The following is a 23,920-nucleotide window of genomic DNA, read 5'->3' on the forward strand; positions in this document are numbered from 1 at the left end:
AGCCCTGATGTCCTGAGGAATAAGCCAGACCTCAATAAACTATTGTGATTAACGTCAGGAAGAAAACTCAAAAGCCAAGTCATACAGTTTACCAAATACTCAGGAAATGTATGTAAACCTCTGATTCTGAAGACTTTATATAAACCTCTGTAACATTCTTTCTCCTGTTATTGTGGCATTTAGTAAATAGAAATTATTCTGGTAACTGACCTAAAACAAAAGAAATTTGGTCTGTTTTAGATTCACAACCTAACTCTAAAAAAAAAAGCCTTTCTCCATTTGTATTCTAATTTTCAGAGAGACTGAATTTCGACTCTGTATTAGCTGTAGGCCAACATCTTCAAATTGAACAGACGTAAAGGCTTAAAATACATTACTTTATAATAAGCTTCTTCAATTTGATTAATCACAAATAAAGTACTGGGTGAGGTTCCAATTTATTGAGATGCTCCTGTGGCTTTTGTGGTTTTAGCTGTAATTTATATAAAAATGTTCAGAACTCTATTGTTTATCCATTTCAGTTTTAAAAACTGACTTGACTGTTTTACGTCTCTATAGTTCCCCAATAAAATACATAAATTTGCAACCAAGTGGGCTTGACGCAAAGCGTACCTCCCAGCATTTGGCCGCTCAATAAAGGTGTAATTTCAGCAGAAGTTCACTTCAGTTTTTTTAAATACCTGCAAAGGTGCATCCGTTTTTACTTTTATTGTCACAGCAAAGTAAGATATTTTCTTCCAGTTGGTGATTGTGAGTTTACATTGAGGGGAGAGCAAAGAGGTCTCCTAATGCTGGGCTACTGTGAGCAGACTAGGGGGCCTCAGTGGGACATGTGTATGCCTCTTTGCACGCTTAGCTGGTGTTACACAACAACCAGTACCCGGTCAATGGGCAGCTGAAAAAAAAAGAGGGGTGAAAGGTGTGTGGGTGTGTGTGTGTGCTGAAGTGCATCTGTGTATGTGTGAATGTAAGTAGGCGTTAGTGACTCAACGAAAGTCGTTCCCAAGGCGTCTCCCAGGGGGACTCCCCAAATAAAGAGCAGGAAGCTTTCCCTTAATCTAAAGGCCACCCCCATCTCACCGAGCCAACACACACACACGTAGATAAAGGGTGAAGCTCTTTGTCACGGCCGAGGAATCAAACACATGAGTGGAGGGGTGAAGGAGAGGGAAGGGAAGGAGAGGGTGGGTGGGTTGGTCTGTTGTCTGTACACAGGGTGAAAATATGCTAATCACCCCGGAGGCCCTGTTCAAAACCAAACCATCACAGCCTCGTTCCATCGTGGCCCGGCGGATATGAAGGAGTCTGGAGCTGAAAAAGCAGATGGCAGCAGCTTCTTCGAGCATCTGAACAGACTCAAGAGAGGCCTCCGCCGTGTCGACCGCAACTGCTCAATTTCAACAGATCTAATGGGGAGGCACTCCTAGCACCCAACTAAGAGGTGTACGCCCAACGATCTTTGATGTTAAGGTGGCTGCCGTCACCATCAGACATCAGCGTGCCAAACAGCGCCCGAGTCACCTGATAGAAATTTGAGAAAAAGTCCAATTCACTCCACTTTCTGGGACTTCGGCTGACTATTTCTGGAGGATAACTCGTTCATTATCTCATCACTCTATCGTCAAGGGTAATGCAGCACAATGGCATGGAAGAGAGGGAGACTGAGAAACGGAGGGAGGGCCGGATCAGGGGAGAGAAAGCGACAGATGCTACCTGTCTGTCTCAGAGGTACCCTGATTACTAGAAGACGAGGAGGAGAGGGGAGGAAGCTGCGTGCCTGTTCATCAGAGCCGGCAGAACAAAACAAAACAGAGGAATTGAGTGTGTGTGCGCGTATGTGTGGGTGTGAATCTGTCCCTTTTACCAGCAAGAGCAGAACGGAAGTGTACGTGTGGCTAATGAACCATGAACACCCGGGTCTCCTGGGGTGATGCGCACACACAAATGGGATAAGGTTCAGACAGGATGGTTTAAGTCTGATAAACCAAGGACGAGGCAGAGACCAGCCGTACGCTCAGGCCTGTCTGTGTTCAGTTTGTTGTTGCCTAAAATCGGCCTTCATTTAAACCAAATCTGAGGCCTGGATTGGATTCCCACTCTCTTGTCCCAGCACTTAACCAGGCACAGCAAGCCAACCCGCCCAGGCTCATTAATCCACCAGTCAGTATGCGTTCACACACACACAGGAGAAGTAAAACAGCGGCCTTTCACCCCAAACGTAGGTTATGTTTGATACTGAAGCGGCAGGGCAGGATTACCAACGGCAAACATGACAATGGTGAGGGTGTGTGGGAGTGTGTGTCTGAGTGTGAGCACAAAAAAGGCATTTCTTCTGGGACATCACCTCTTGCCATACAGGCTTCCCCTCAGTGAGATTGAAACACAGCAAAAGAGTGTAAAACAGAAGGAAGAAACTGAGCAAGTGAGATGAAAACGAACAATGAGAAGATGAGGAGGGGTCAGGAGGAGATGAAGAACATGAAAGCTGAGTAGCAGAGGAAAGGAGGCAGAAGCATCTGAAAACATACAGGAGACAATGGGCAAAGCAGCTACAGTGCAGAAAAAAAAGTATGTGAATCTTTTCAGATTTCTTCTGATTTTGATTTATTGTCACTGAAATATTTAAGATCAAACAAATGTAAATACTAGATAAAAAGAAATTATGAGAAAATACAGAATAAAACTTATCAATGATGATTTTGTTCATTAGGGAAAGCACCATCTGAAATCAACTGGTCTTGTGTGAAAGAGTGAAATCATGATCTAACTGTGATGAGCCACAGTTTGGTTAATCATTTATCACAGCCAAGCCTGATTACTGCAAGACAAGTAGAAGCAAGAAAGCTTTCAAATAAAAACTGTCTGACCACACAAAGTAGAAGAAACCTAAACACACACTGATAAAAAGAAATTAAACACATAAGAGTCAAAGTTACAGACACCATCTAGGATATAGATATGATTACAAAGCTGTTCTAAGGCTCAGATGGAGAAAACATGAAACAGTGCATTAATGACACATCACAAAGAAATCAAAGCCAAGCAGATAAAGCACTACTGACCTCACGTGCCTAAGATCAGATCACTGTTCCTGATTTAAAACTGAGAAAGAAACTGAGAAAAAATGGCCTCCATGGCAGAGTTCAAATGAGAAAACCATAGCTGACCAAAAGAGCACAAAGACCCGTCTCACATTTAGAAAAACATTCTGATGAGACAAAGTAGGATTTTCTTTGTCCCATTGCATATACCTAGCACTGTATTTTAAGAAAAGGATGTCACATCTAGAGTCAAAACATGATCTGGGGCTGCGTTGCTTCTGAACCTGGACTACCTGTCATGATGGAACCATGAACTCTGCTCGTTACTAGTGAATCCTGAGGGAGAATGTCCAGCCACTAGTTGGTGCATTTTGGTTATGAAGTGTGTCCACAGCACACTGGTAAAGCCAAATCGGAATGCCTCAAAATAAATGAATAAATAAAACATGAAGTGGTCTAGTCAAAACCTAAACTTAAATCTGCCTAAGATGCTGGAAAAAAAAAAGAGTGAGTCAAAATTTCACCACAGCGATGTAACATTCTTGATGACAATTGGTGCTGCTAAGGGTAGCAAAGTTTGAGAGGTATTTACTAATATTATATATAATGCAATATAAATTTATATATAAATATTTGGGGTTTAGTGAGCGAAATCATTATTTGTATGCTTACAGAGGTCATCGTTTAGTATTACGATTAGTTTAACTATGCAAAACAAAGAAAAAAACACAATGCAAGAACAACAAAAAATTGTAAAGTGTCAATGTTCTGTTACAGTGAACCTGGTAAAGGAAAGGTTCCATCAGTGAGTCAAATATTTATATCCAAGACAATTTGTAAAAAAAAAAAAAAAAGCTTAAAATTAACATTAATTTCAAAATAATGTTTTATAGTAGTGTTGTGATGTTGTGCCTGGAGTTTGGTGTGGCACATCAACACAGAAGCACTGACATTTATGTCTCTTTCAAACAGATTTAAAATTGTAGGGCTTATGCATGAGACTGTCACTGTAAAATAACCTGGATTAAATACACCAACGCCTTCAATGTATCTCAATATTTTAAAATAATCTAAAAGTGTGAGATGGTCTAAGCAATTGCATTAAAAACAAAAGTGGTGTACTTACACCTAAAGTTCCTAAAATAGACTTTCACTTAAATTCTATGACACTTTAGTTTTGCCATTTTGATCTTGATGCACGATTTACAATTTACTCAAAAATGAACAAACAGCAGCTAAATGTAGTAGTTTCTAAGTATCTGCTGCACAGCATATATTAACATTTTACAGCCAGGCTCTTTAAGGATTAACGCAAAGTAGACATTTCCAAACTTAAACCCAAGTTGTCACATTTCCTTATACACCATCTGTTATGGTAACTGCCCAGCATTTCTTTCAGCTACCAAAAACATGCTTAATTTGACATAATCTAGTCATGACCATATCAAATATAATGTTGAAACAGATGCAAAAATGTTTTGATCAATTTAAATATTTCAAGAATTTCAGCCACTTTTTGTTTTTGGACGACTAATGTGAAAATCAACGCCTTCATCCAGGTGAGAGGGATTTTTGTGTGTGGCTTTCCAATCTAATTTCCACCTTGTGTACATCAAACAACATACTTCAGTGCACCTCATCTTTAATGATGTGATATGTAAGCACCCCCTCACCCCCCACCATGCTTCCCCCTGTGACATGTCAAGCGCTCACCCTCTGCTCGCCCGTGCCACCTCCTCCTTTTCCTCTTCACCCCCTTCCGCACCATGTTGGCAGCCAGGGCAGGGCAGGTGGCCAAAGCTGTCAGTCAAACCTCCACCGCCACGCGGCAACACCACAGACACCAATTACCACACAGCAGGGGCGCGGCCTGGCAACCGCATGGCAACCACACGGTCCAATCAGGGTACACAACAACAGGGACCAAAGAATGCCAAGAAAAGTAAAAGTGGTGTCATGTGTGCACTTGTGTGTGCGCACATCCACCACATCGAATGTTACCCAGAGCCGGGCCAGCGCATGTCTGCAGGTTTGATGGAAGACAGGAAGTCACTGTGTCTTTTTAATATCCGCTTGCTGTGTGTTGAGCAATGATTATTAATCTGAAACACAGAAATGATCATCAGTCTGCTGATAATCAGAGTTTTTATTAACCCATTCAGGCCTGATTCAACAATGTGTTCTCTGAGACATGTTAAACACTTCATCATTTTCAAGACATTTTAATGGCATACTCCCAGGTCTGATGTTAATTAAGACAGGCTTAGAACAAGTAGTTCATAGCTGATCTGTGAACTGACCATATAACTCATTTACCCGTTTACATTAAGATGCTCAGATGTTCCCTGATACATTATGTGACGGTAAAAAAATGCATGAAACAGTCAGTAGTTGAACAAAATTAGATCACACTGATCTAATACAACAGGAAGCAGGTTGTTGCAGAGCTCTTTCTTAGTCTGAGCATGGTGTGCCCACTGCTTCAGACGAGCTATGACACATTTATCACTTTTAGCAAGGCTAACATTACTAAAACAGATGTCTGTGTATTTCATAGTGAATCGTAGATCCTTACTAAAACTTTAGCTTTTCAAAAAGCCACCACAATCTCTAAAAACAGCTCAATGGTGCTGTTCCCCATTGAGCCTTCCTGTTATCTGCAAAAACCTTTGCCCTCTCAAGGCATCTCACTCTTAGTATTACAGAGAAATTGTAGTGTTTTTATACTTGCTCTTCACAAACCATTATGGAAGATTATATGTTTTACACCTTGTTATAAAACCCAGAAAACTTTACACATGATGCTAAATAGTATCAAAATACAGCATTTATTTTTGACACTTTCTTCTGGATGAAAGAAGAAACAGCGTTGGTAAACAGTGGCTTGTAGCAGAATTAAGGATTTCTGAATCTATGGGTCAGAAAAAGTGCACTACTTTGAACTTTTTTATTTATTTATTTACTTTTTTGTTATTTTTACTTTCCCAAATAATAAAACTATACAGCACAGGGCTTCACGCCAAGCTCCTATTTGTAAAAGGAGGTCAGAGTGGAGCTTCATATCATTTGGAGAGCTGGCCAAACAGCTAATAATCAACAAGTGTGTACATTTTATTACTCAAGTAATTCTTTTTGTTGACAAAATACCTCCGATAAAAACAATGACCATATTTTTCCTGCTGTCCCTTTTGTCTTTGGCACCAAAACACAAATATGCAGTCTGTTGTCATCTGTGAGGGGGAAATATATTTTAATAAAACCACTGAGTTGCAACCTCAATTTCATTTTGATGAATTTCCTCCTGCGGGAGTGAGCAAGGCAGAGGGCGGGAGGGCAGAGAGGCGAGAGAGGGGAGCGGGCTGATGGGGGCTGGGAGGCAGATAGAATTTTCATGATTGTTATTTTTGTTATTATACAGAGGAGGAGGCGGAGGGGGGGGGATTGCAGGAGGCGAGATAAACGGAGCTGGTTAATCTAAACCATTTTGCAGAGCGCTCCATTATCGGGCAGGTTGGGCACGTCGAGAGGGTTATTTTTCCGAGGGATCTTTGGCCCCGGTAATTAAGCTCCATTCACCAGGCCCTGTTCCCCAAATTAAAAATTTGTCATTAAGTGGAATTTACCATAATGCCTTTTTATCTGGCGGCGCTTCAGCATGTGTGTCTGCATGTACGTGTGTGCAGGATAGAGGTGAAGGAGGGGGCAATGGGATTGGGCAACCAATAACCAATAACACAGGTTCACACACACACACATGCATGCACGCACGCACGCACGCACGCACACACACACACACACACACACACACACACACACACACACACACACACACATTTTGAGCAGAAAAGGCAAATTGAAAAAGTGAAATAATCCTGGATAGCAGCACATGTTTGCATGAGCAAATACACACACACACAAAGCCACCCTTCAATCCTTCAAATCCACAGCCTTTGGGGTAATTAAATAATGATGCTTTAAAGTTTTAATTTAGATTTACCCATTTCATTCCTCCTTTCCCTCCTCCCCCCTCAGACACACATACACAGCTGCAAAAACATACACCCAAAGAGTTATTCACAGCATGTTTTTAAGACTTCATCCAGAGAGATAGCCCTCCATGGCCAGGCTACATGGGAGGCAGAGAATGATTGAAGAGCAGAATCTCTGTCTCAATAGGCTTGAAAAAACAATACAATTATTAGTCTTTAATTAGAGCAGCCCCTCTGTGGGACGGGGGACAGACAACGAACAATAGAGGATTAGAAGAGGGGCACCCAATATGGCTCTTTTATCGCTTCGTTCAAATACAGTTTATGAATCATTCAGCTGTCCTTCGCACTTTGCAGGTAGCAGTCTGAACTTTATGCAACATTTAACAGTCAAAATGTAAGAAAATAACCAGAGGCAAACGTTTTAAATCATATTTTTCATGGAAATCTTGCCATTAGTCCACTTTTTATGCTTTTTTATACACCTCTAAACTTTAAAGAGTTTTGTCACTGATTATTGTCCATCTTAAGCTTTAAAGCTTTAAACTGTTGATATTCGTTTTAAGTGCCCTTAATTAAAACAAAAACAGATAAAACCAGCAAAAATACATCTCATGTGGTCCTCCTGCTTTGAGTGGTCCTGAATTATTTATATTGGGAGCAAAGGAGGTGTCACTCCACATGTGTGAGAAGTCAGTCACTGTAAAGCAGGATTTTTCCATTTTTAAACAAAATGATTTGAAGTTGACATTCTAAACTTAATCTTAAATTGGCACAGTTATAACAAGCAGTCTCAGTGATCATGTTCTAGGGAGTGTTAATTCATTCCTTAACTCATATTTCCAAATCCAACATCATCTTTCATCAGTAAGGGGAAACTGAGGGATAAACCAGAGCAAATTTGCTTCCTGTTGTCTCACTCTGTCTCATAGGTGCAAAAATAATAATTAAGTTTTCTCACAGAGACAACTTCCACATTTCCACAGACTTTTATTTACTTTGATATGCTGAGATGCAAACTTTGGCTTAGTTACTTCGTTTTAGTGTATCACTATATCACTTCTTGAGGTAAATACAAATAATTTGTCTTGTCAAACCACATTTGATGTTTTCTCCTTTCAGGAGACAGACTTCACTTTGACGAGAAACTTCATGTTCTAATATCATGAGATCTCATTAAAAATCCCCTCTAAAAATCAAACACATTTCTTTGAATTACCTACTTCTAGAACCACTAGTAATAAAAATAGCTATCGACAGTCAGGAAAATTACACTGAAATCACTCTTACATTTTTTGGTAAAGAATTAAAAAAAACACTTTTAATGTATCCAGACAGAATATTTTAACCAGCAAAGAGAACCAACTGTTATTTAGCTGTAGTTTAGACTTTATACTCAGGATTACAAAGATGTGGGCCGTGGGCTGCAGTCAGTTTTGGTGCAGTTTTACTAATGTAAATTACAGTACATTAACAGATAATTAAATACATCAGCAGGGGTAAATGATGCCTGCTAGGTTTAATATGCCTCCTCTCTGGTAACTCCATGGTGTTCCCAAAGAATTTCAAATACTTAAATATTGTTTATATTCATAAAATCCTCAAACATTAATATATCTAACCTAATCCAAGCCTTTGAGTTTAATATAAAAGTACAATGTCTTCAAAACACAAAAATCATAAAGCAAACAATTATCCCTGGAAACCTTTTCTAAACGTCTGACCCATTTTATACCACACATTGGGACATTAGCCTTCAGCAGCCACTAGCATCTGATGCTAAGTAAGTTGACTTTCAGCTTCTGTTTGCAATCATAAAGATGCTCTAGTTTATGCTATTTTATAGCATAAAATTAAATAATCTCAGGCAACTTCCTTTCAGACATTTACAATAAAGAGCTTTGAGAGTGTGTGTGTGTGTGTGCGTGTGCGTGTGTGTGTGTGTGTGTGTGTGTGTGTGTGTGTGTGCGTGCGTGTGTGTGTGTTTGTAAAGTAAATCGCTAACAGCTTCCTGTCACCTTATGAAGCATAAGAGTGTGAGCTGAATACTGTAATTATTATCCATATGTTAGGATGATTATGAGTGATGAAACCATGACAAGTACTGAGATGATAGCAATGATACATTTGCACACACTAATCATTTTCACATCTTGCTTATCAGAAGTTTGCAAACTTGCACAAACTAATCATTTCAGATATGTTCTTTTTGTGGTTAGGAACTATGCTTTTACATGAAGAATCATGATTAAAAACTATATTTTTGCTACATCATTAGATGCGAACTACAGTCCTTCGTTATTATTCACCCTCTAATATTGCAGAAAATTATATGAGAAAGAAAGTGTAAATACATTTTGCCAGCATCCTTCCATTTTGTGTCACAGCAACACAAATCTCTAATAACAAGAGTTAATATTCCACTGAATGCAAGCAAAAAGGCCTTCATAAAGGTCCTAAATGAACAGCGGGAGGAGGGAGGTGTTGAGAAGTCCAGGGGGAGGAGGAGGAAAACAAGGGGAGACGGAAAACGGGAGGAAGATGGTAAGAGGAGGGGAGTGGGCAGATGGCAGAGGTTATGCCTGGCTGAAAGGGGTAGGAAGGGGGGAGAGCCTTTGCTGGGTGGGGAAGTAATGGGAGGAAACACCAAGGTCTTCCCTCACTTCCTCAAATGATGCATAAATCATCTTTAAGAACATATTAATGCACATTTTCATGCTTTGATTCGTTTATAGATGTCAAATCAGCATCAAATTCATTCAATAAAAACCCGAGACCTCTCTTTCCACCCAAGAGCCAGCGCCTGGCTCAGCTGATTCCATACCGGCTAAAGATGTAACTTGGTGACGAACAAAATAATTGCCGCATCTGACTGACAGATAAACCCCAGTTGAAGGTAGCCCACAGATAGAGCTGAACAACAGCGTGCTGTCAGAGTCTGCGTGTGTCAGCGGCGCTGGGAGGAATGGCATGAGAGCAGAGAGATAGGGGGTCTCATTTAGTGTCGTTTAATTTGCTCCCCTCTTTTGCATCCATCCACTGTTTTTTTTTTTCCCCTCTGACAGGTAATAAAAACAGCAGCTTTCCTGACAAGCCCATCTGAACTTGGACTGAATAATATAAATGCAAGGTTTTCCCACAGTGCGCTCTGTCCAAGCGTGCAGAAGTGAACCACACTGCAGACGCTGGCAGTCCCATCATGAATGAAGATTTTGGACTGCGTGTGTGTGTGTGTGCTGTAGGCTTAGGCATCAAGATACACCACGGTGTTAAAAAGTTGTACATTGTAGTTTCAAAACCTCACAAAAAAAGGTGATATAACTCCCACACTTTAAAGCCTTTTTAATGACAGAGAAGGTGTCAACTTGTTTTTTTATTTTGTTTTTGTTTTTTTTAAGTAGTGCAGTAAGTGGCAAATAAAAAAGAGGCTTTGGTTAGATTAGACCAAGAACGAGTTTTTATCCAAAATCCTAAGCAGCAGCAGAAAGCTTACACGGCACATCACACTAAAAGCACACAGTGAAAAATGGTTGGCAGCATCATGCTGTGGGAATGACAAAAAAATTCTGAGGGAAAATTTGTTAAGAGGCTGCGTCCTGGAAAGAGGATCGCCTTCCAGCTAAAAGGTTTTTTTGCTTGTTTTTTTTTTATATAATTTATTTTCTTTGTAAAATTATTTTATAACATGTGTCATTTTCCATCCACTTAATAATTATGTAGGTCTAACATGAAATCCAAATAACATCCTTCTATTATCAAAAATTAAAAAAGGTTCCAGGGATATTAATACTTTTTCAAGGCGCTATATGAACACAACCATCCACAGTTGCTTACATTATGAGATTCAATGCAACAAAAATTATAAACCACAATGTTCCTCCAGTATGCTAATCTCTGCATTGCAGCCCTAACCTCTCTCCCTTTTCTCCCTCCTCCTCGTTTCCCTTTCTCCCCTTTCCTGCTTCTGCACTTCTCCGAGATCCCTTCATGCCACATCTACTTGTCTTACCTCACCGCTGCCTCTCTCCCCCCTCCTCCCCCTGTTTCTGCTGCTGCTCTCGGAAGCTGCTGAAATCCCATTCCCCGTGGGGCATGCCAAATTGAATTGGTGTGTTTATATGAACAACAGGGCCGTTGCTTTAATATACCTTTGAGTTTATGCCTAATGCCTTCCCGCTAATACCAGAGGAGCTTCAAACCTCGCTCAATACAAGCTGCTTTTGTGGAAGTCATAAAAGAGACGGAATAAAGGAGGACGGTGCTGGAGAGATACTCTGGGAGTGTTTGTGTTTGTAAACAAGGGGGAGCGAGGAGACAAGCCTGTTAATACATCATAAAGACTTATAAGGGTACTATCACAGCCAATTTAAAAGATCAACTAACGGCATTCCTTCTTTTAGAAACCCACACACACACACTCTCTCTCACACACACACACACAGAGACTCTCCTCTGCCCTCCAATATGACTGGAATAGAAAGAGGGGACACAAAAAGGCAGAAGGATTTTCTTTTTTTTTTTTTTTTTTTTTAGATTAGTGAGTAATGCTGAATAAATATCCGGAGTTTTGGCTGAGGGAGTCAGTCATGCTCGTCGACTTGCAAACATCCTCCATTTTCTCCCCGTCTCCCCCTTTTCTTTTCCCTCTTGTCCCCTTTTCTCTTCTGGCCCCGCGTCAGCCTACAAAAGGCCCGCGGTTCAAAGGCAAGAAGCAGGTCTGAGACACTCAACCCAATTAGTATTGATCAGTCTGCACTCAAAGAGGACAGAAACGCACTCACCTGCGCGCCCGCACACAACGACGCAAACGCTAATCTGTTTACACAGAACTAGTTCTGTAAGATTACGGACGGCTGTTTGTTCTCGGGCGATTTTAACAGATTCCTACAAAACCGGAAAACAACACTCGGTGCTATTTTAGGTTGCACAACCCGATCACACAAATTTATTTTTTATGATTCTGTTATAGACTGCGCTGCAAAATGCAAAGTATTTTTTTTTTTTTAAATGGTTGATTTTTTTGATACTAATCCAGAAAAATACCCTCTCCTAAAATCTCACAAAACTCTAAAAAGTATAATTTCAGTCAAAAGTGAGACTTCCGCACAGCAATTTAGAAATATAAATTTAAATAATTATGTTCTAATTTAGTTTCAATTTACTAGCTTGCCATTTTTTCTAGGATTTGTTTTCATAATTTGGGATTTTACATGCAATGTTTATAGTTTGTTTTTTTTTTCTTCTTTTTTTTAAACTAACTTCTTGGGGGGAAAAATATATTAAAATTGTGGTGGCTTTCTAATGAATAAAATCTGTGAAATCATAAAAAAAGAAAAGGAAAAAAGACTTAATATGCAGTTTTCATGAGATCAGGGTCACATAAGCCACTGTGACTGTTGTTGAGGCCCGGCTTGTTGGATGAACAAAATTATTCCAAATACGCAGCTCCGAACAAAAAAAAGGTCACTGCAAATTTTGCTCCAAATTCAGCATTTTTACAAATATATCTATGAGAGCAACTCGGTCTCTGAGTTCAAATCAAACACCGCTCTGCTCATCAGGGCTTTGATGAGGCAATAACCTGAACCCAACAACAATGTGCAGACGCATCACTGATGTGATCGAAAAATTAGGGCTATTCCACCAAAAAGTGATTTCTGAACTCATCTCAGATTTTGCATTTTGTTAAAACGATGAATACAAATGTGTTTTCTTTGTGTTATATGAGGATTTCAAAGAGCATTTTCTTTTTAAAACAAATGAATAAAAACACATTTATCCTTTATGGCAACAAAAAAGGTGACAAAAACAGGCTCATTTGGAATTTGAAAGAAATGTTTATAGATTAAAATTGCTCACTTTACTCAAACATAACTATAAATAGTAAAATATGAAAACCTGATAGTTTTTCAATGGTTTTCTTGTTTTACAGAGCTACATACATTAAACTAAATATTTTTAACTTCTTCTAGCAACACCAGCGATTACATCTAAGAAATAAAATGTGCAGCATTGATAACCCATTTTTACTGAAACAATTGCCAAACAAGCATGGCCTCTTATTTTCCTGCATAATTAGTCCAATCATTAACAACCCTGTATTTTTTTAAACAGATTTAGCAAACCACTTTCATATTTCTAAGTAATTCAAAGGTTTCCTCAGAACTCTAAAAGTCTTTCTTTTAGCACGAGTTGATGTTTTTAGGCTAACTTGCACCTCTCCGGTCTCTGCTGCTGGTTTACAATTACATATTGTTGGGGAAGTGTATGAGGGTGCTTACATAGGAAACAAAAGGTGTGGCCTTCAAAATAAAAGCAGGATTTCCAAAATAAGAGTGGCATATTCCAATTCGAGAGGAGAATTATTACTTTATATTTATTTGATTTTAGACTCCTGTTCAGGCCACTTCAGGACCAGATGGAGCTGATATTATAGGTTTAATATTGTCAGAAACTTAAAAACACCTTTTTTGTAATCTGACTGTAGATAATCTGACTTATTTCAAGCAGCCGGCTAAACTGCTTGAACTGCTTTAAATCAAGAAAAATCACAAAAGATAAAATATATGTATATATACACAAAAATATCTAATCAATATCGCTAGAAGAGAAACTAGACAAGTCTTATGATAAATTTAAACCTGGTAGCACGTTAACTGGTTATAAAAAGCAGTAGTAAATACATACATCTATCATTATCTTAGAAGCGATTACATCAATCCAGCTTTTTATTTTTGCAGCTTATTTTTAAAAAGCAGTACGTTGCGACTATGCGTAAGCCAAATGAAGTTTGAGCTTTCACTAAAATCTTTTAAAGTTGGAAAGGCTCACGGTGCATGCACACGCTCCAACGCAGACACACAAAATCCGCCTCACATTAAGTGTGCGATGAACTCCGCGTGTTGTCTGGAAGGCTGTGCAGAAATATCAATGACTAAACTCCCCAACGACTCAGTAACTATCTCATTCGCTCTGATTTTATCCCCCAATAATTAAATTTCTTTCCCAACGCTGACTTTGGCTTTATCAAGGCACCTGCCGCCAGAATCTCAGCATTTCATTTAACCATAATCCCCCGGATAAAGGGGCGGCCAGGGTGTGCTAATGCACAGGCGTGCGCGCACACAGGATCGCAAGCATGAGCGAAGACTTCGGCTGAATTCATGAGTTAAACCAGTTAAACAGATCTGCAAAGAGAGTTTGTCTTTCTGATACGGAGAAAGGAATTCGGCTGAACCCCTTTCATCACTCGTCTCTCCTCAACTCCAAGCCCCATGTTTCTAAAAGGCAGTGAAACCCAATCCAGAGGTGGGAATTTACCAGTTAATATTTTCTCATTAAGTGCTCTAATAAATTACTTTTGATATCGCTGTTAATCAGCACAAAGTATACAAAAGCAATCTAAAGTTGAAATATGTTATTGCAACAATGAATAACGTGGTTTGGTGCATATAATTATAATTTGTTGATATCTTTTTTCTATTTATGAGCAATTGTCACAAGACTAAAATGAACAAAAACACAGAAATGTCTAGCTTGACATAGTTTGATGCTTTTAGCATAATTAATAACATTGGTTCAAAGTATAGCCAATTAAATTTTGTCACGCTTAGTCAGGCCTATTTAATCTACATCTGAACATTGTGCACGTCTGAAGATTTTCCCATTACATCAATCAATCAATCAATCAATCAATCAATCAATCAATCAGATAGTATTTGTATAACACATTTCACCAGCAAGGCATTTCAAGGTGCTTTACATAATTAAAGAAAAAAATAAGAAGAGCATGTGGCATTGAATAAACAGTAAGAAAGAGAAAGAGATTTTGAAAAAAAAAAAAACATCTTTATGCCACATATTAGATTTACTAGTATACTGTGTGTAAATGATCACAAATATATAATAAAATATAAAGTATATGTAGTTTTTACAAGGATACAATGATTATGATACTATTGTTCTTCCTCAACTTGTATAGGAAGTAGAAGAAGTGCATTTTAAGGGCTGATATTCAGTTTGGTCTACTAATACAGATACAGACGCAAAAAACAGCAAACTAAACATTTTTTCCTTGCATTTGAACCCTGAGCATGCATCAGATATTTACAATGGAAGCAGAGGAACCATCCCAACAGGGAGAAGTCGATGCAAAACTGGATTTTAACATTTTAAAACAAAGACAAAGTAATTACAGGGTTTGCATTTTAAACTGTTTTTTAGCACCTTATAATGTCAGACACAACTAGCGCTACCGAAACATCGGGACAGTCCCTCTGAGAATGCAGGTCTTTAACTTAACACAGATTTCCAAATCCACCATGTACTTTGACAGAAAGCTCAAAAAGACATAATAGAGCTAAGTTTACACATATATGCCCTGCCTTCCTGTTATCAGCTGAAAGTCTCACTCTCACTCCTTAGCAGCATGAATGAGCTGCAGACATTTTGCATCATTCTGTAAAAACATAAAAATAAAAACCTTTTCCATTAAACAGCTTCTAAATTATTTGTGCTTACCCTAGAAAATGGTATTCAGTATTAGACGTTAAACCTCTGTCAAAAGACAAAACATACAGACAAAAACGGAACAGAAGCTTTTGGACGAAAATACTTTATAGGCCACAAAATGCTAATAGAACAGATTCCGACACTCCCAGCCTGGCAAAGCAGCAGCAATAAAACCAGAACCTGGTTCTGGTCAATGGATGATGTTCAGCGATGGAAGCGAGAGATGAGATGAATGAATTAATGAATCAAAGAAAGATCAAATATTCAGATCCAAGACTTTAAACCTCGATTTAAAACCTTTTAATGTGGTAAAACATTACTGAATAAAATGTAGAAATATCTTAAAATAACCGTTTTATAATTTAAGAGGTTGCTAAACACCTGCATGCAATTAATTAGAAATGTTACCTAATAATCTACCAGATCCTAATAGAAAACCTAATAGTTAAAAATACATGAGTTGAAAACCTCTCAGTATAGACACCAGCACCAATGGACGTCTACAAGACGCCATATAACAGGCTAAAACACCCCAAATTCAATCGATAAGACAAACAAAGGCCAAACAAATCCCCAAAAGAAAAGAACAGGTGAATAGAAAGTAAGCATAAGAAGAAGATGAGGCAAGTACAAGACTGCCTAAAATTATAGTAAGTGCCAGTGAGGCCAGACCTGGCCCAGCTGGTCTCTGTCTGACGAGTGCCTTAATTAAGAGACGCAGGGAGAAGCCCTGGAATGGCCACATACACACCGGCGAGAGTCTCTGGAGAGAAACAACTGCTACACTTGTGTAAATGTGTGCCAAGAATCTCTCTCACATCCACTCACACACACGCACGCACGAACAGCCGTCCGCTGGGACTTAGTGAAAAACACTGGCCAGCTATTATTAGGCCACCCTTTGCATACCGAGGCAAAGACGAACCCCTAGCATGTTTGTGAGCTAGACGTTCTCCCTCTTATCCTGTTGACTGTTGAACTGGTCTCCTTTATGCCTGCGACGGCACCGCCAGAGGAAGACGAGAGCAGAAAAGTGAGAGACTGGAGGAGGAGTGGAAGGACGGGCAGAGAGCAGGGGAGATTTTGTGGATCTATTACTGCCTTGGCCCCCCCGTCACCCCTCCTCCGCTCACACCTCTTCCTCCTGCTTCTCATCCCAAAAACTTATTAATATTAATACACAACCCCTCTCCCCAACCCCCCAAAATACCACCACCCTAGGCTACCAGTTAATAAAGCCCTCTCGACAACCCCTCCCAGCCCAAAAAAGAAAAGAAAAGAAAAAAAAAATCAAAGAAAGACAATAAAGGCAAAGTTCTGCAGTCAAAGAAAAGAACAGAAATTAATACAGTCCCAAGGGACCATCCTCTGTCCTACTGTTACCCCCACTATAATTTGATTTCCTATTAAGTGACTGCTTAATTATAATGATTATTATTGGTAATTGTAATTGACATTTTGTCCCCCACCCTCTCTTCCTCTCTTCTCCTCTCCCTGCTCTCCCTTCCCTCTCTCAGACCAAAGGAAACGACTGGTTAGGAAAATCCACCAGGGAGCGAAAAGATGCAGGGACATCTTCAGGTCAAAGACAAGCACATAAACATGAGACGCATCCATATCAACGAGGGGTTAAGGTGTTGAGGTTGAGAAGTTGGATTTAATCATGTGATGCTTTTATGTGTGTTTTAGGCTCTTTTATCCTGTAGCTCGAGGGCACAACGTCTGGAGCAGGTTTTCGTTCAGAGGAGTAAAAATAAACTCTACAAATGTTATCCTCGTGGGATTTTCTGCTTAAATAAAGGTTCAAGAAAAAGACAGGGATTTCCTTTTCTTCCCACCAGCCACCTCATCGCACACAGACACGTTTAACTACAGTAAAGGCCCAGTGGACCTCCATTTATTACACCTACCTCCAGGCTACAGCGACTAAGAAACACGCCGTCATCTGCTGTAGATGTGAAAGGGCCTGTTACGGATTCTGACACTTTTGACTTTGAATTTGACATTTAAAACAAAAAAATACAACAGCAAAATATTACAAGAAAAAAAAAAAAAGGAAAAAAAAAAAAAAAGAAAACAGAAAAAGTCAGCCCATATTTCATTTGGAACAGTGTTCCTGGTCTGTTCAGAGCTAAAGACAGTGAAACGGCGTTCCTCTGGGCCAGGCCACGGTTATTGGGCTCACCTCAGGCGTGGTGAGGCTCACACCGGCTCACACACGTATCCACAGTTTTGTCTTAAGATGCACACACCTTCACACTCCAACACACACAGCACATCCAACCTTTAGTTTCACTAGAAAAATATCCTCTTATCTCAGCAACACAAAAAAATTAAACCTAAAAGCATAGAGGGAGGGGGGGGGAGAGTGATATATTTAACATTTTTTATTTCATTTTATATTTAAAAAATAACGAAGCATAAAAAACAAACTTGCATCTGACTTATATTAAAAATCAATGACATCCATCCACTGAGCACTGGTGCTTTAAAAACTGATGTTGATTGCATGCATGTGTGTGTGCGGTAAGTATTTTCTGCTAGATTATATTTAAATGCGAGCCCTTACTCACAAAAACAGCCGAGTTAAAACAAATGAGCACCTGCAGCCACAACCACAGATGTCCGTGGGTGTTTTTTAGTCAAAGTTTCCAAGAAAAAAATAAATTGAGAAATTTTCATAGATTATTTTGACAGAAATTACTTTCAGACAGGATGACTTGTCCCATCCAGATGTAGATAAATGTGGTATAAATAAACTATTCGTATATCAGCATGAGACACCCGAGACGTTCTGCAGCGGGTCAGACGCAGCTGCAGCCAAAACATCCGCAACAGTTTAAAGTTGTGACAATTTAAGGATAACTCTGCTTTGAAAAATAGGAATTAGAAAATTACAATTTCGCCCCCTGTACTTTTAATAAACAATTCCTTGTCCATAATAAATATTTATAATTATTCAAATCCTCGAAATAAATGTCATCAAATCCAGTCAAGTTGAAAATCAGTCAAGTTTCAACTGCTGTGGCTTACAGCTTCACACAAACCACTTGAAATGTTACCGGCACATTACAAATCTGAAACAGAAAAACACAACAAAGTGTCGTTTCACTGCATCAGAAAGCACAGCTCTGAATCCAGACCTGTGGCTTTGTAAGGAGTCACATCAAGTCAGTAGATACAAACAGAACCATCAGCCACAAACGGAGAGGAACAACGAACAAAGCTGCACATCGGTTTGCACATCTAGAATCGCAGGCCTGTTGGAGACACTGAAGCACCTGGAGCCAAACTGTCTCAGAACAAATATGAGGCTTTACTTTAGCTTTTCTGTTCTCAAATCACCTTCAAATAAATTAAAAATAAAACTAAGCCACATGATAAGAACACGTGATAGTGCACTTTCTGTTTATTTGTGCATCAGTTTACTTATGTTTGTCTGGAACATATTTTTTCCGTTCAATCAATAAAGGATTTCTACAGTTATCCTTGTCCATTGCTTTTTAGATAATTTCTGAAAAATCAAGAAATGACCAGAACTGAACTGAACTTAACATAACGTGCTAAATAAAATTGACAATAAATCTGAACACAAATAAAATCTAAAATGATCCACCGAGACGTCACAAATTTTTTAAAATAAATTATTGTCAGATTTTGAGTTACATTGGAAGAAAAATACAGCAAGTAGAGCAGCTTAGCCGACATTTCTGTAGAAATTCATTAAAAATCACTAAATTCCTGCTGCCATTGCACGTCATGATTGTTCAACCAAAAACTTAAGATTTTTAAATTAAAATCTGAAAGCATCACACTTTCAATTAAATCTTTACAATTTATTTTAGCTCTAAAATTAGATGTTCACAGTAATCTCGTCGGATTTGCATTTCTTCTGTAAAAACTGGATAACACAAGTCAAACTATGGCACAGCAATTTCAACAGAGTATGCGTGTGTGTGTGTGTGTGTGTGTGTGTGCGTGTGTGTGTGCCTGTTCAAACACACTGTGTGGCGCTGTGGGTGTGGCGTTACACCTCGTGTGGCACTGGGCAGCCTAGATAAGAGCTGATCCTATCCATGTCTCCCTTCTGCAGCCTCTGCCCGCCCACCCACGCACCCACACAACACAAACGCACACTCAGCCACACTGACACCGAGCACAGTACCCAGCATGCCACTGTAATCGCGTTTTACGATCCCGGTGCCCTGTGCATAAACACGCTCTCTCTCTCTCTCTCTCTCTCTCACACACACACACACATATATATGCACAATCAGAGCCATAAACACAGAGAGGAGCCAGCTAAATCCATATTCACATTCTCTATACTGGCATGTGACCTCAACATGGACACATCCAGAATAAAGTAGAAAAAGAAGAAAGAACAGAAGAGGAGAGCAGAGAGAACTTACCTTTTTCCTTCTGTTACAAACAATCCTCTCCAAGTTCAGCTAGACTCTCTTCGCAGCACTTACATACACACACACACACACACACACACACACACACACACACACACACACACACACACACACACGTTCAGGAGCAGTCTGATGAGATCGGCCACCCTGATAGTGAGCCACAGCCGATTCTCTAAGCCTCAAACAAAGTTTGGTGTGCAATGACCAAGACAGAGCGGACAAAAAAAAAGCAAAAAAAACTGGGAGGAAAAAAAAAAGTGTGACCACTGAGTGAAGTTTAACCACTTATGATTCAAGTTGAGCTCCAGCACAGCCCGCCTACACCCCGGATTCTTTCACGGGGACATAAGCGCACACCTTTTTCGGGCGGGAGAGGCACTGAACTGGATTTCGGGAAACCCTGTTCCCCATTTTTTTGTTCCGTCCGGTTGCTGCTGGACAGTCAGACGGCCCTAACTCGGCCCCTTTCACTGGATTTTTTTTTTTTTTCCATTTTTAATCAACCATGCTTTCACAGCACCACCTACCAACAGCTACCCCGCTGACAGATAATCACACGAGTCATGAGTGCATGTATGTCAAGGCTTTTGACACAAACAGAACTAGCTTGAAGGAATAAAGGGTTTGACTGTAAAAGTATCTTAAGTGTCACCATGTAGGAGACAGAGAGAGAGAGAGAACGAGGAAGAGGATGAACGGATTCAATCTCTGCAGGCGAGAGCGGGAGACTAAGTGTAGTGAATGCAATTTGATGGTAGCGCTGAGATGGGCTTTAGGCGTACAAACACCATTAGTCACTGTTGTGCGAACCTGTCACCAATACATGTAAGCAAAAGTCAACTCTCAGCATGGCATAAAAAATAATCATGGGTGCAAAGCCATACAGTCACACTGTAAATCAAACAAGCCGTATCAGAGAAGGAAAACTGTCTCTTGTCCTCTAGAATTATTTATTTTTGGACAAAGAAATCCTCAAAAGAAGAACCTAGCAACTTCAAAATCCTGTTCTGAAACAGGACAAAATCCAATAGTTTCAGTCACAAAATGCAGTGTTATTTATTACAATAGCAACAAATTTGACAACATGAATTGTTAAAATTGAACCCCATATTTTCCTCCATAAATCTATCGCTGAGTGCCTTAAATAGGCAACTTGACAACAGAAATTATATGACGCGAATTTAATAATAACTGTAAAACAGGACAGTTTAGAATCAATTGTGGAAAAAAAACAATAATCAGTCATGATTGGGGTTCATTATTTAGAGTTTAGATGCAATCTCACTAATTCATAATGATTTTCCCCCAGTTTGTATGAATCACCAGTGTGGCAGAAACAAGGCCACACATGACCATGCCTGCTACGGTACGCTAAAGGGTTTGCCGATAATTCTCATTAATTGGTCTTTCACTAAATTAAAGACATGTTTTAACATGTAAAATGTTTTGTCATAAAATATTTCAGACTGTCATACATTTATATTTTGCTAAGCTCAAATCCCTAAATATTTTTTACAGGCTTTGGCATTCAGGACATTTGAATTTAAAATAAACACTGAACCTCCTTGAAATCGTAGCCGCTGTTGCCATCTTTATGAAGTAACCCAAAGCTAAAAGTATCTTACAGTTGGAGTGTGGTATAGCCCCATTGTACTGCAGGGATAATAAATTTAATCTGTTCTATTTGAAAATCTATTATTCTTGGGTTTTACACATTGGGACAGGATTATCCTCAACCAAATGCAGATTCTTTAGAAGATAGCTTGTTAACTTTGGTGCCTTTATTTCATTTGCAACAACTACAAAAGTGTAGCAGTTTTAATTCTTATTCAAGAACCACATGTCTGGTTTAAGATAGATTTAAAGTCGTTATCATATATGATTATTGAATCCACACAATAATCTGTCTAAAGAGATTAGTAGAAATATTTCCATTTTTCCCAGTCATGATCTCCACTGTACTGGAGTAAATGGGGCTGTATGTAAATGGATCAGAAACTGATTAAATGACTGGATTGTATTGGAATGAAATGACTGTTTTGAACTGAATGTGAACCTAATTTGATTCCATAATATATCTGGAAATGAATTGGACCAGTTTGTCCTGTATAGAGTCTGAGAAGACACTTTTTTTGACTCGTGTTTTCTAAATTACAGCTGAATTGATCTGAAGTGTTTCTTCCCCAGTGGTTTATTAGCACCAAAAGACTGAGCAGTTATTTTAATCAACATTATAATCATAGAAAATGTAAAAAAAAAAAAAAAAGAAAAAAAAAAAAAGAAAGCTGTCATCAAAAATGACATTTTTAACTCAAACGCCAATAAAAAAAAAACAGGTGGTTCTGTCGTGCCCCTTCCACTGCCGGTCAGCTGACTGAAAGATGGATTCTACACTTTTATTCTGCTTCCAATAAATAAAAATGTGTTTGTTTGTAAATATTTCTGGTTACAAAAACTAAGACAAATATAATCTAGGCACAAAAATAGGGTCATTCGATACTCCTTTGGTCCTTGGTGAGTCAAAATGGCCAACTGTAATTATCTCCATCGTATTTTTGACCAAGCCTGATGATTTCAAATTTTGTTTTCAGTTTATGTAGTGCCAATTCACACATATAATTTCCAGGCCTTTTGCAAGACCAGCAGATCCAATGAACATCCAGAAACATATAACTAAATCAATCCACGTAAGTCCCAAAGATATTTAACCATCAGAAGAAAAAATGACGGGCATCGGGTGAAAAACTGTGAAATTCATTGAAAGAAAATAATTTCTACTGTGGACAGTGAAAAAAAGGCCAAGCAGGTTTTAGCAAATATTGCAGTTACTAGTACTGTATCGTTTCATAAACATAACTAATAATCTTCTTTAAAAGGATCACTGCACACTTTGGACATCAGAGAGTATTTACTACAGCACGACTGGCTGGAAGTAAACAAGAGTGAGCGTGATTATGGTTATGAAAGACTGCAGCTTCCGAGAACACAAATATCATCAAAATCTTTGCCGAAGTAAAATCACTGTTAACAATAAGAAAACACACTTTTTTTTAAGGCCGAAGACACAATATACCCCAGACCGACTTTGAATTAGTCAGCAGTGAAGAATTGGGGGCACAGTTCAGGACTACTGAGGCTCGTCCCTTAATTTCCTTCCCTTTATTTCGTTTTTTTTTTTTTGACAAAGCCCTCCCCCATCCACTCACTTTAAGTCTCCTTCCACACCACACCCATGACCCCCAATGTGCAGACATGAGGTCAAGCTCCAAAGATCACAGAGAGAAGCCAGACGAGAGGCAGAAAGACAGAGACCTAAAATCCTCCTTTCCTTCCAAAATCCAGGCCAAAACCTGCAGCCTTCCCACCAGCTCCAGACCCCCTCCTTCAGCCCAGTTGTGTGTCGAGGAGGCAGTGAGCACTCTTGCAGAAACATCAGCCCAGGGAAATTCAAATGAGGACGAAATGGTGAGGGAGACAGAGAGAAAAGGGAGAGCAGGAGCACAATAGTGAGAAAATAGGATAAAAGAATGAGATGGGAGAGCGTTAGGTAGGAGGAGGAGGAGGAGGAGGAGAGGGGGGGGAGGATGAGGAGGGCGCAGAGGAAGAGCTGGAGAGGCTGCTGAGGCTGCAGGTTAAGATAATGTGTAGATCTGAGGAGATTTGCAGGGGAACATTTTTATTCAGTTTCTGATTACTCCCACCTCTCCTCCCTCCGCTCCCTTTCCTGCGTTGTGTTTTTCCGTTTGTTTGTTTTTGGCATTAGCGTTATGACTGTTGGTATCCACGTGGATGTACAGACGCATGCTGATTAAAGCAGGAATATCTTATAAACACAAAAATTCTCACACACACACACAGACACATATTAACACCAGACGCGCACAGGCATACTTAAAGATGCATCGGAGAGGCGAGCGACGGCGCAGTCGGTGCCAGGAATGCTAAGAGCTTACAAGTT

General features: G+C 39.4%; 1 protein-coding gene across 2 annotated transcripts in view; it reads right to left on the bottom strand.

The window, feature by feature from the left end:
* Nucleotides 1–23,920, bottom strand: part of zcchc7 (zinc finger, CCHC domain containing 7) — a 55,015-nt gene that overhangs the window by 23,482 nt on the left and 7,613 nt on the right. The gene's annotated exons all lie outside the window — the stretch shown is intronic.

The sequence above is a fragment of the Poecilia mexicana genome, unplaced genomic scaffold, assembly GCF_051168715.1.
Source record: "Poecilia mexicana isolate PSO_F unplaced genomic scaffold, ASM5116871v1 scaffold_1, whole genome shotgun sequence".
NCBI classification, from domain to species: Eukaryota; Metazoa; Chordata; class Actinopteri; order Cyprinodontiformes; family Poeciliidae; genus Poecilia; species Poecilia mexicana.